Genomic DNA, 10,040 nt, shown 5'->3' on the forward strand with positions numbered 1-10,040 from the left:
GTCCCTAGTTCCTTGAGGTGTATATAGGTACTGTACATTGCATTTCAGAAATCATACAAAATGCATAAGAATGCAGTCACGCATTTACAGCTGAAAGCAACAACTTTAGAAGACAGAAACCTTTTCTCAGAAGAAGAAAAATTGAAGGGATATTTTGCCAGTAGACTTGCCATAGAATGTATATTGACAGATGCTCTTAAAAGAGAGAAAATTATATAAACTATAAACTCGAATACTCATAAAGAACATTAGAGAAGAAATAAATGTAAGAAAAAAAATTTACTCAATCTAATAGACAACTGGTCAAAATAATGACAACAATGTGTTAGATGACTAGAACGTACAGCTAAACAAATGAATGACAGTACTATCATAAAGAATGGGAAGAAAGAATCAGATACATTCAATTCTATGGCACCCACATTACATTGTAGGAGTCTCCCAGTGACTTTGGACTGACCCCTCCACCCTTCTCACTGATTATTATCAAGAATAACTGTTAAAAGTGCTCAGAACACAATATCCTGAAATATGGGGAGCCATAACATAACGGCCTTAGCTCTCTTTCAGTTCCACTTAGAAGCTAGATGTTCTTCAGTGCTTTAGCCCAGCATATGATGTGCCCCTGAGGTATACAATCTAAGGCAGGTTACTTTCTGGGGAGTCTCAGTTCTGGTGCAAGTGGGGCGTACACAGATGAGATCCTATCTGCTCTGTGAGTTTCCTTGAGCCTGAGGAAGCTGGCTCATTCGAAGGACCTCCCCTGTCTTTTGCGGCCTATCTGTAAGTAATAAATACACTTCATATAAGCTATGTATGTCTTCCTGTTCTTTGCCAATGGACTTATGCAACTGAGAGACATTGCAGCCAAGGTGCAGTGGGTTGACATGATACCAAGAATTCAATGAAGTCACTTGGTATATGTGTGGTGTTATAATATTATTTGAAAGCAGATTTGAATTAGTTGTAAATATAAATTATGAAGTTAAAACAGCTATTATTTATTTTTAAAAGATGTATATTTGGTTTATAAAGAAAGAAGAGACAATATAAAACATATAAAATGTGCGATTAAAACCAGGTAAGGGGGGGGGACCAGCAGTTAGCGTAATGGCTATGTCGCTGGACTTCCATGTAGTCGATTGCGGTTCAAGTCCCAGACCTGGTGACTTAAACTCACGCCGCGCGCGTGTGCGTGCGTGCCCAAGATCCTGAGAGGAGAATGGAGGAGAAGGGATTGCGGCGTGGTCACCCCCCCCCCCGGGGGGGATTTCCTGCTTTCTGTCTCTGTCTCTGTCTCTGTCTGTCTGGTGAGCACACGTGCCCTATAGCAAAAACCTCTAAAAAAAAAACAGATAAGGGGCTGACCCCATTGTGTAACAGTTAAGAGCTCTACATAGGGAGTCACATCCCACATGGCAGACCCTGATTTGATCCCCCTCTACAGAGGCATGAAAAGCACTGTGGGCACATGTGTGCACACATACACATACACTCTCTGGTAAACACACATACACATGTACACACACACACACACACACACACACACAATAAAGAAAATACCAGGTAAGAAATATATGCAGACACTGAACTATTATTCAATCTTACAGGAGAAGAAATTCTGACATATGCTACAACACTAATGAACCTTGAAGACACTGTGGTAAGTAAAATATTCAAGTTACAATTAGACAAATATTGTATGATTTCACTTCTATGAGGTTCCTATAATCATCACATTCACAGAGACAAAAAGTGGATTAGTGGTTGCCAGGAGCTGGGGGAGGAAGATAGAAAGATTTATTATCTCATAGGTTGAATTTTTCAGTTTTTTTAAGATGAAAAGAAAAGTGGAGATGGATATTGGTGATGGCCACACCACAATGTTAATGTACTTAGTCCAGTGAGCTATACTCTCACAAAGATGATGATGGTAAATTTATCTTATGCACACTTTAACACAATTGGAAAAAAAAATAAGACTGAGAAAGACAAGGAAAAAAAAAAACAGAGTCGCAGCAAATAGACAACATTTATAAACATGATAAAATGAATCCATTCACTTTTAATCACTTCACGTGTGAAGGGTCTAAACACACCAATTAAAAGAGACAGAATGGTCAGAGCAGATAAAACATTAAGACCCAACTTTATGCTGACTACAAGAAAAGCATGTTAAAAATAAACATCCAGAAAAAGTAAAGGGATGGAGACAAATATGTCTTGTTAATCCTAATAAAAAATGGGAATATCAAAGTTTCAAAATTCACGGATTTGCAGTTGCTCATAATAGTCCTTAATTATCCTCTTGATAGTCATAGGGTCAGTATTGACAACCCACAAAGTCAATAGTTCTTCTTTTCTATTTGTAGCTGGTATTCTGTTTTATAGATGTCCAGCAAATTCTGCCATAATATAACATTTATTTACATACAATTGGCTATGCTATTTGAAACTGTGGAACCAAACCTACACAGTTTATGAAATAAATGGTGTTAAATTCCCAAAAGTCATCAACATTACTCTTAAATAAAAGACAATATGGCTAATAAAAATTTAACATATGTTAAATGCACAGATTTTAAAATTATTTATTTAACATTGTTTATTTATTTTTAATTTGACCAGAGAGGGACAGAATGAGAGTGACAGCGAGGGCAAGAGAGAAAAACAGAAAACAAGCTGCCAGGTCTGAGACTCAAACTGCATTTGGCCATGTGAGAGTCCGGTGCCCTTAACCACCAGGCCACCTGCTGGTCCCAAAATGTATAGTTTTATACATGTTAAGTGTTTAAGAAGTGCATTAAACCAATATCAAATACACTCATTATTCTGATAAGGATCTGATGTTGGGACCAGCAGATGGTGTAATGGTTACATTGCTGGATCCCTTTACAGCCAACCACAGTTTGAGTCCTGGACCCAGTGGCTTGAAACTCATGCTAGGAGTGTGTGCATACATGCCCAGTCACAAGATGAGAAGGAAGAGAAGGGATTGTAGCATGGCCATCCTCCTGGGGAATGATTTCTTACTCTGTCTCTCTGGGGAACACATGCACCCTATACCAAAATTCTCTCTCTAAAAAAAAAAAAGGTTCTGATGTTGGCTCATGGAAATGAGAATCTAAAATTTTGCATCCTGAGTTATGGTAAAATGCTTGAAGAATGGTAATTCGAAATGAGGTGGAGAGTTGTAACACCACGTGAAGAGTACAGCTTTATGGTCAAACTGAGTTAACAGTTCTGACTTTGTACTACTGATGCTTTCTTCCTTTCTGTTATTTATTTTGATATTACTTATTCCTTTTTAAAAATAATTCCTTAAGTTGATATTTGAGTTAGTTGATTTAGGATGTGTCCAATTTTATAATCCCATCAACAACATAAGAGGGTTTCAATTTTTTCACATTCTTGCCAATACTCTTTTTTTTTTTTTTTTTTTGCTATTGCTTTTTTAAATGTTGGTAGATGGTATATTTTCCATTTTTTTTTTTTTATGAAAGATTTTTGCTAACGGTCGTGTGTACTCACAAGAGAGACAGAAAGTGACAGAGAGATAGAAAGCAAGAAATCACTTCCCGGAGGCATGGCCACACTGCAATCCCTTCTCCTCCATTATCCGCTAGGGATTTTGGGCACACTTGCACATGTGCCCAGTGTGAGTTTCAAGCCATTGGGTATGGGACTCGAACCATGGTCACCCATGAGGGAGTCCAGCACCTATATCACTATACTGCCTGCTGGCTCAGATAGATTTTATATTTTAATACATAGCATACAATTTTCCCACATGAGAAAGGTCCTGGGTTTCTGTTCCAGGAACTCCCTGAGTGAGCCAAGGATGCGTTCTCAGGCCAACTGAGAATGTGGTGGATTAAGGAGAGAGGACCTACTTGGGTGTATTAGTCTCTCTCTCTGTCTCTTTCTTATGGAAGAAAAAAACTTAAAAGAAAAGATTGGCAGATGGACTCAATTAGTTTAAGAGCTAACTATTCCATGATACTGAGGCATGAACCCACTGAACACTTTCAGTAGTGCTGGATTCCAGGTGAGATTCAAGACAAGATGGGCAACAATGTTTTTGATATAACAAAGAAAGAGGCCTTGATATACAGCAGAGCAGGGTGTTCCCTGCCATGATGTTCAGGTTACTACCCATAGAAAAACTCAATATATTTTTAGAATTTCAAAATTCAGGCTTGGAAGAACAAAGGCATTCTTTTGACTGAATCAGTTTGAATGTGGATCACTAAAGAGGTGTCTGAACCACTATGCTAATTTGTTAATTCACAGTGAAAAATTTACCTGTCAAAGAACCAAGATACCCGCATTGTCAGCGTCAGCACATTTTATCCCTAAAGTCAGGGATAGGGCGAATTAAATGACAAATTATTCATTTTCAATGAGAACTGGCCGTCAAATTTGTATGACCAGTGAACCATGTGCTTCTGGGAGAAGCCAAATGAATATACGTAGAGAAATAAAATTAAAGTATGAATTTCTTATGGTGCAAAAAATATGCATAGCAATATACACTTTTCAAGAACTTTTGAACTCCCCCCCACAAGTGTGTGTGTGTGTGTGTGTGTGAGAGAGAGAGAGAGAGAGAGAGAGATGTATATAAATACAGTCAGGGCAATTAAAGTGAGATAGTTTGAATATGGAAGATTTAGTTGTAAGACCTCAGTTAAAAGGATTTTTTTCTTTTCATTCTACAGGGAAGTGATTACTTAAATTCAGACAAAAATCTCTCTCCCCTAGACATTATGAACACATTTTTCTCTTCTAATAGATGGTTCTTAAAAAATACTTTTAGAGATTACCAACCTTCTGCCTTTTTGATGTATATTCTCTTGCTTTAGATAGATTTATAAACTCAATTCTTACTGAACTCAATTCGGGAGTTATTTCACCCTTCAAGCAGTGCACTCATTTTTTGTTCACTAATGCACTTTATCTTAAATTTGTGGTTTAGTATATGAGAAGGCAATCATCTTTTCCTTTATTTTTCAAGTTCTTCAATGATAGCCATTTTAACTTGGAATAAATGAGGAGAAGGACTTATTTCGTGTTAGGCCCCTCCCCAGTCACTATCTCATTTAAATTAGCACATGGTTCCAGGTTCCATTGCATATTGGTAAGGGCCTGAGAAACATGAGCAGATTACAACTGCCATTTAGAAATGTCACTCTAGAAGCATTCTGGAGGAGCAGGTGATATCTAAAACGTTCCTCCCTGCCGGGGCATGGGTACTCCTCAGCTGGAATGGATGTAGAGCCTGGGGGTAGAAGCAAGTCCCTGAAGGCTCCTGGCTGAAAAACATGTTACAAAAATCTCTAAGTTACTCCATCTTTGGATAACCCAGGGTGGTTCTAGGGGAAAAGATGGGACAAAGACTACAAACTTCTTGTTTGGTAAGGAATTGTTTCAACATTTTAATTTCAATAGCTTTAGTAATGGGTATGTATTAGATAGCAGTCCAATGGAGAAGTGATTGAGTGGAGGAAAATATATCAATACAGCTTTAAAAGAAACATACCAGGGCGAGCTGGTGGCGTGGTGGTTGGGGGTGGCTGGATGTGCTGAATTCCATGGGCCTGACCTCTTGGATCTAATCCCAGACCCAGAAGTTTGAGAGGCATACTGGGTAGTTGTGCAAGTGTGCCCAAAAATCCCAAGAGGAGAATGGAGAAGATTCTGACATGACCATCTCTCCTGGGGGTCGGGGGGGCTTGCTTTCTCACTTTCTCTCCCTCTCCTCTATCTCCAGTGATCACCTGCTCTACACTAAATTAAAAAAAATAAATAAATAAAAGAAAGAAAGAACAGAAATCAAGGTTAAATCAAGGTTAAGACTTCTGAGAAAAGGCTACATCATCTTTAGAGTCCATGTATACAGCCTAAGAGTATCATTTTCTGCTTCCTTATTTGTTATTATGAGACTTTTTTCTTCCATGATGTGATTGAATTACTTAAAATAAAACACAGTCTTCATTATTTGGGGCTTACATTTTTACATTGAAATTTTTCAATTTGATTTTTGTAAGGTTTTTGCCACAGGACATGTGCCCTTGTCAGAGAGAGACAGAGAGAAGGAAAGTGAGAAATCACCCCCCAGCAAGGATCCATGCCAGAGTCCCTTTACCTCCATTCTCCTCTAGGGATTTTGGACATGCACACACACGCACACACACACGCGCGTGCACACACACACACACATGCCCAGCATGATTTTCAAGCCCCAGGTTCCAGTATTTGAACAGCAGTGGGCCAGGTGGGAGTCCAGTACCTTAACCACTATGCACCTTTAATCATTTTTATGAAGTCTCAGAAAAAATGAAATTAAAAAGTTAATATATGTATAAATATATATATATATATATAATTGCAATGTTGATGCAAAGACTTTTATAATATATCCTAGGTTTGAAGGAAAATGAGGGCCAGCACCTTGTACAGCTAATTACTTCAGCCACAATTCTTCCTAGTTTTAATTAAAATTTTGTTAGAAGATAAAGGTTGTCTCATACAGATTCATCATAATAAAAGGCAATTTTAAGAGTTCATGACATTCAAAATCTATTAGAATGTCACCCAGAAACTATGAAAGTAGTTTACATCATCTTTGGTAATCTTGATGGTAAATTTCCGGTGTACTACAAAGCTTGTTCTTTGCCAGACTCTGTGGAGTTGAATAAAAACAAAAATATTATTACTCTAAACACAGCTGTAGAGAATAGAACAAATAGTTCTGTAAAAGGTGACGGACTCATGAAACGCCCATGTTCATCTCTGAAGATATCGCTAGGGTACTGCCAACGACACGGATAGAAGCAGCATCTCTCATAAAACCGTTGATAGCAGGTAGTCACTCTAATTTATAAACTACTATAATATTTCAGAGTCATACGATGAAAAAGAATACTAGATCTAGACTAGTGTCACACTTAGTAATATGCTGAACTGTGGTGCTGTAAGCCACGTGGCTGACCACAGCTTTGGATCCTGAGTCAGGTTCACACACAGCTGCCATGATCCTGATGCTGGAGGGTTCAGGAAGGTAGAGCATGGAGGGATAGGCCCTTTCCAAGTGCACTCTCTATCTCTGGGTCTCATATGCACACATGCTTTCTATCATGAACAAAATAAATACAAATTTTAAAATAATTCACTGTATTAAAAGGATAATTACTTCTTTTTTATTTTTTTTGAGAGGTTTTTGCTATAGGGCGCGTGCGCTTGCAGACAGAGAGAGACAGAGAGATAGAAAGCGAGAAATCACCCCCCAGGGGGGATGGTCACGCCGCAATCCCTTCTCCTCCATTCTCCTCTAGGGATCTTGTGCACGCACGCACATGTGCCCAGCATGAGTTCTAAGCCACCGGGTCCAGGATGCGTACTGCGGTCGACTACATGGGAGTCCAGCGACATAGCCATTACGCTAACTGCTGATTCCCAAAAGGATAATTACTTCTAAGAATCACCAAAACTACTGTAGTAGAGATTTCTGAGTTTTCATTAAATACCTCAAAAGTCATAGGCAACATTCACACCATGTCGTTCATGAAATCCACTGTTGCTAGATTGGCTATATATCATGGAGATACACTAGGGAATACTGTGTGTCTTCCTGAATTTTTTTCTTTTTTTCACTATCTGGTTCTATTTCACTTCTAAATTTATAAATTATATAATATTGTATACCATCATAGATTATAAAAAGAATGGTTGTGTTAGATAAATGTGATATGTTTTACAAATGTTTGCAAATACCTGCTATAATACCTTATTACTTTAAATTCTTAAAAATAAGAGAACTTCAAAGTGGAAAAAATATACCTAAGAGCTAAATTAAAGATGACTTTTATAGAAAAATGAAATTCAAGTGTAAGTTTATTTTTATGCAAAAAAAATTGAAATCTAAGCCAAGGTTTTTGTTTGTTTTTTTTTTTTTTTTTTTGTAGGACATGTGTTCCAGGAACTTTTTGAAGACTCTGATGGTAGAGAAGTCAATACAAATTTTGGGAACAGGAATTGATCACAGTCTGTATACTAGTGGCAATGAGAGTGTGTGGAACATTCAGGAAGACTATTTTGACAGCAGTAACATTTACTCTGATCCCTTAAAATTCATACTTTGAATTGATGAAGAGAAAAAAAAAGGCATTAAGGTTATAGTTTTGGTGTGAAAGAAAGGAAGATGATATAAATATGTCAAGACCTGAGAAGAAGAATTTATCAGTGATTAATATTGTTAGAAATTGGTTACCTTTTTAGTTTATACAGGGTTTTCACTGATAGTGTAAAGAATTATGACTTTACAATATAGATTTTGCAGACGCGCCCATTGTGAGTTGAAGCTCCCTGGGTTCAAGACTCGAACGGCGGTCGACTACATGGGAGTCCAGCGACATAGGCATTACACCCACTGATGATCCCTGTTTGTGGCCTTTTAATCTTCTCAAAATAAAAATGAACCTTAAAAAAGACACTTATCACAATTCCCCTCAGAACCTCTTGGTAGTTCACTGGTTGATTAAGTAAAAAGATCAAAATGATTCATAGAAATGATTCATAGTAGTCTTCAAGTTTTGTACAATCTTGCCATGACCATTCCTCCAGCTCAATTTGACATATAGGTAAGTCTTCTCCTTTTTTCTGGGGAGCGGGGGTGGTTTGCCCCAGGGCACATAAACTTACTATAGAGAGACAGAGAGAGGGAAAGTAAGAAATCATTCTTCAAGGAGGTGGTCACATCTACACCTTCTCTTCCATTTCAGGCATGTGTCTAGTGTGATTTTCAAGCCACCTGACCGGGTCTTAAACTACGGTTAGTTATGTGGGAGTCCAGAACCTTACCCACCATCCTGCCTTCAGGTCCTAACATATCTATCTTCCCTTCATTCTTCATGTGCTCCTTCACCGTTTTGTTGTTTGTTTGGCTGTAATAAATGTTAGGTTGTCTTCCTCTTTTCTAACCATTCTTATCCTTAGCTAATCTTTCATACTTTTCATGTAATTTCCTTAATGAAACCAATCCTGAAACACCACAAACTAATTGAAATTCTGTTTATGCTCTCATAGATTTCTTTCAGTGTACAGTTGCTCACTGACATTGATAACCTCAAAGTCTTGTGGTTTTTTTCAGTATCTCCTCATTTGTTTACAAACTTTGTTTTCTTCATTAGCTAGACCAATTAGCACTGTAACCATCACATAGTAGATGCTCTGTGGTTGTGGTTGGAATCATCAACAACGGGTGGGATGAAAAAAAAACTGGAGAGAAGAATAAAATGTATAAAAACAATTTCTTTTGGGAACCAGAAAATAACATCCATTTTGATTTCTGGAATAACATATTCCAAAGAATGATTTACTGCACTTGAGGCAAATTATAGTCATACATGAAGAACTGCTCAGTCCTTATTAATAATGTTCAATGACATTACAACAGCTTGAAATATCACAGAAAATCTACAGAGTACCCAAACCCTGAATTTTATATGCTTACAATCCATGGAGACATCTATTGAGTGATTAAATATTTCTAAATATAAATCAGGTTTTGATGTAAGGAACTGCTAAGCTGTACCCAGGAGCTAGTACTGTAGCACGAGTCCTACCTATCGTCGTAATAGATAGATCACGTCTTTTTATTTTAAATATTCTTTGAAAGGGACCACAAGTATGATATTTAATTAAACGTGTAATTAATTCCTAATGGAATCCCCCAAACCTCAGGTGCTATTTCTTTCTTTCTTTCTTTCTTTCTTTCTTTCTTTCTTTCTTTCTTTCTTTCTTTCTTTCTTCTTTTTTTCTTTTTTTTGGAGAGGTTTTATATAGTAATAGGGTTTGTGTGTTCAACATGATCACACATGCAAATGAAAACATGGAGAGGTTAATCTAATCTGAATGTAATTTTGACATCATGCAAGTGGAGAGTATTAAGAAGGCATAAATCTTCATGCTTTCCCAATAGCGCAATAGATAAGGGAGTTAGATCTCACATGGCTGACTGTGGTTCAAATCCCTGCCCTGGT

The sequence above is a fragment of the Tupaia chinensis genome, unplaced genomic scaffold (assembly GCF_000334495.1).
Source record: "Tupaia chinensis unplaced genomic scaffold, TupChi_1.0 Scaffold000249_2, whole genome shotgun sequence".
Taxonomy (NCBI): domain Eukaryota; kingdom Metazoa; phylum Chordata; class Mammalia; order Scandentia; family Tupaiidae; genus Tupaia; species Tupaia belangeri.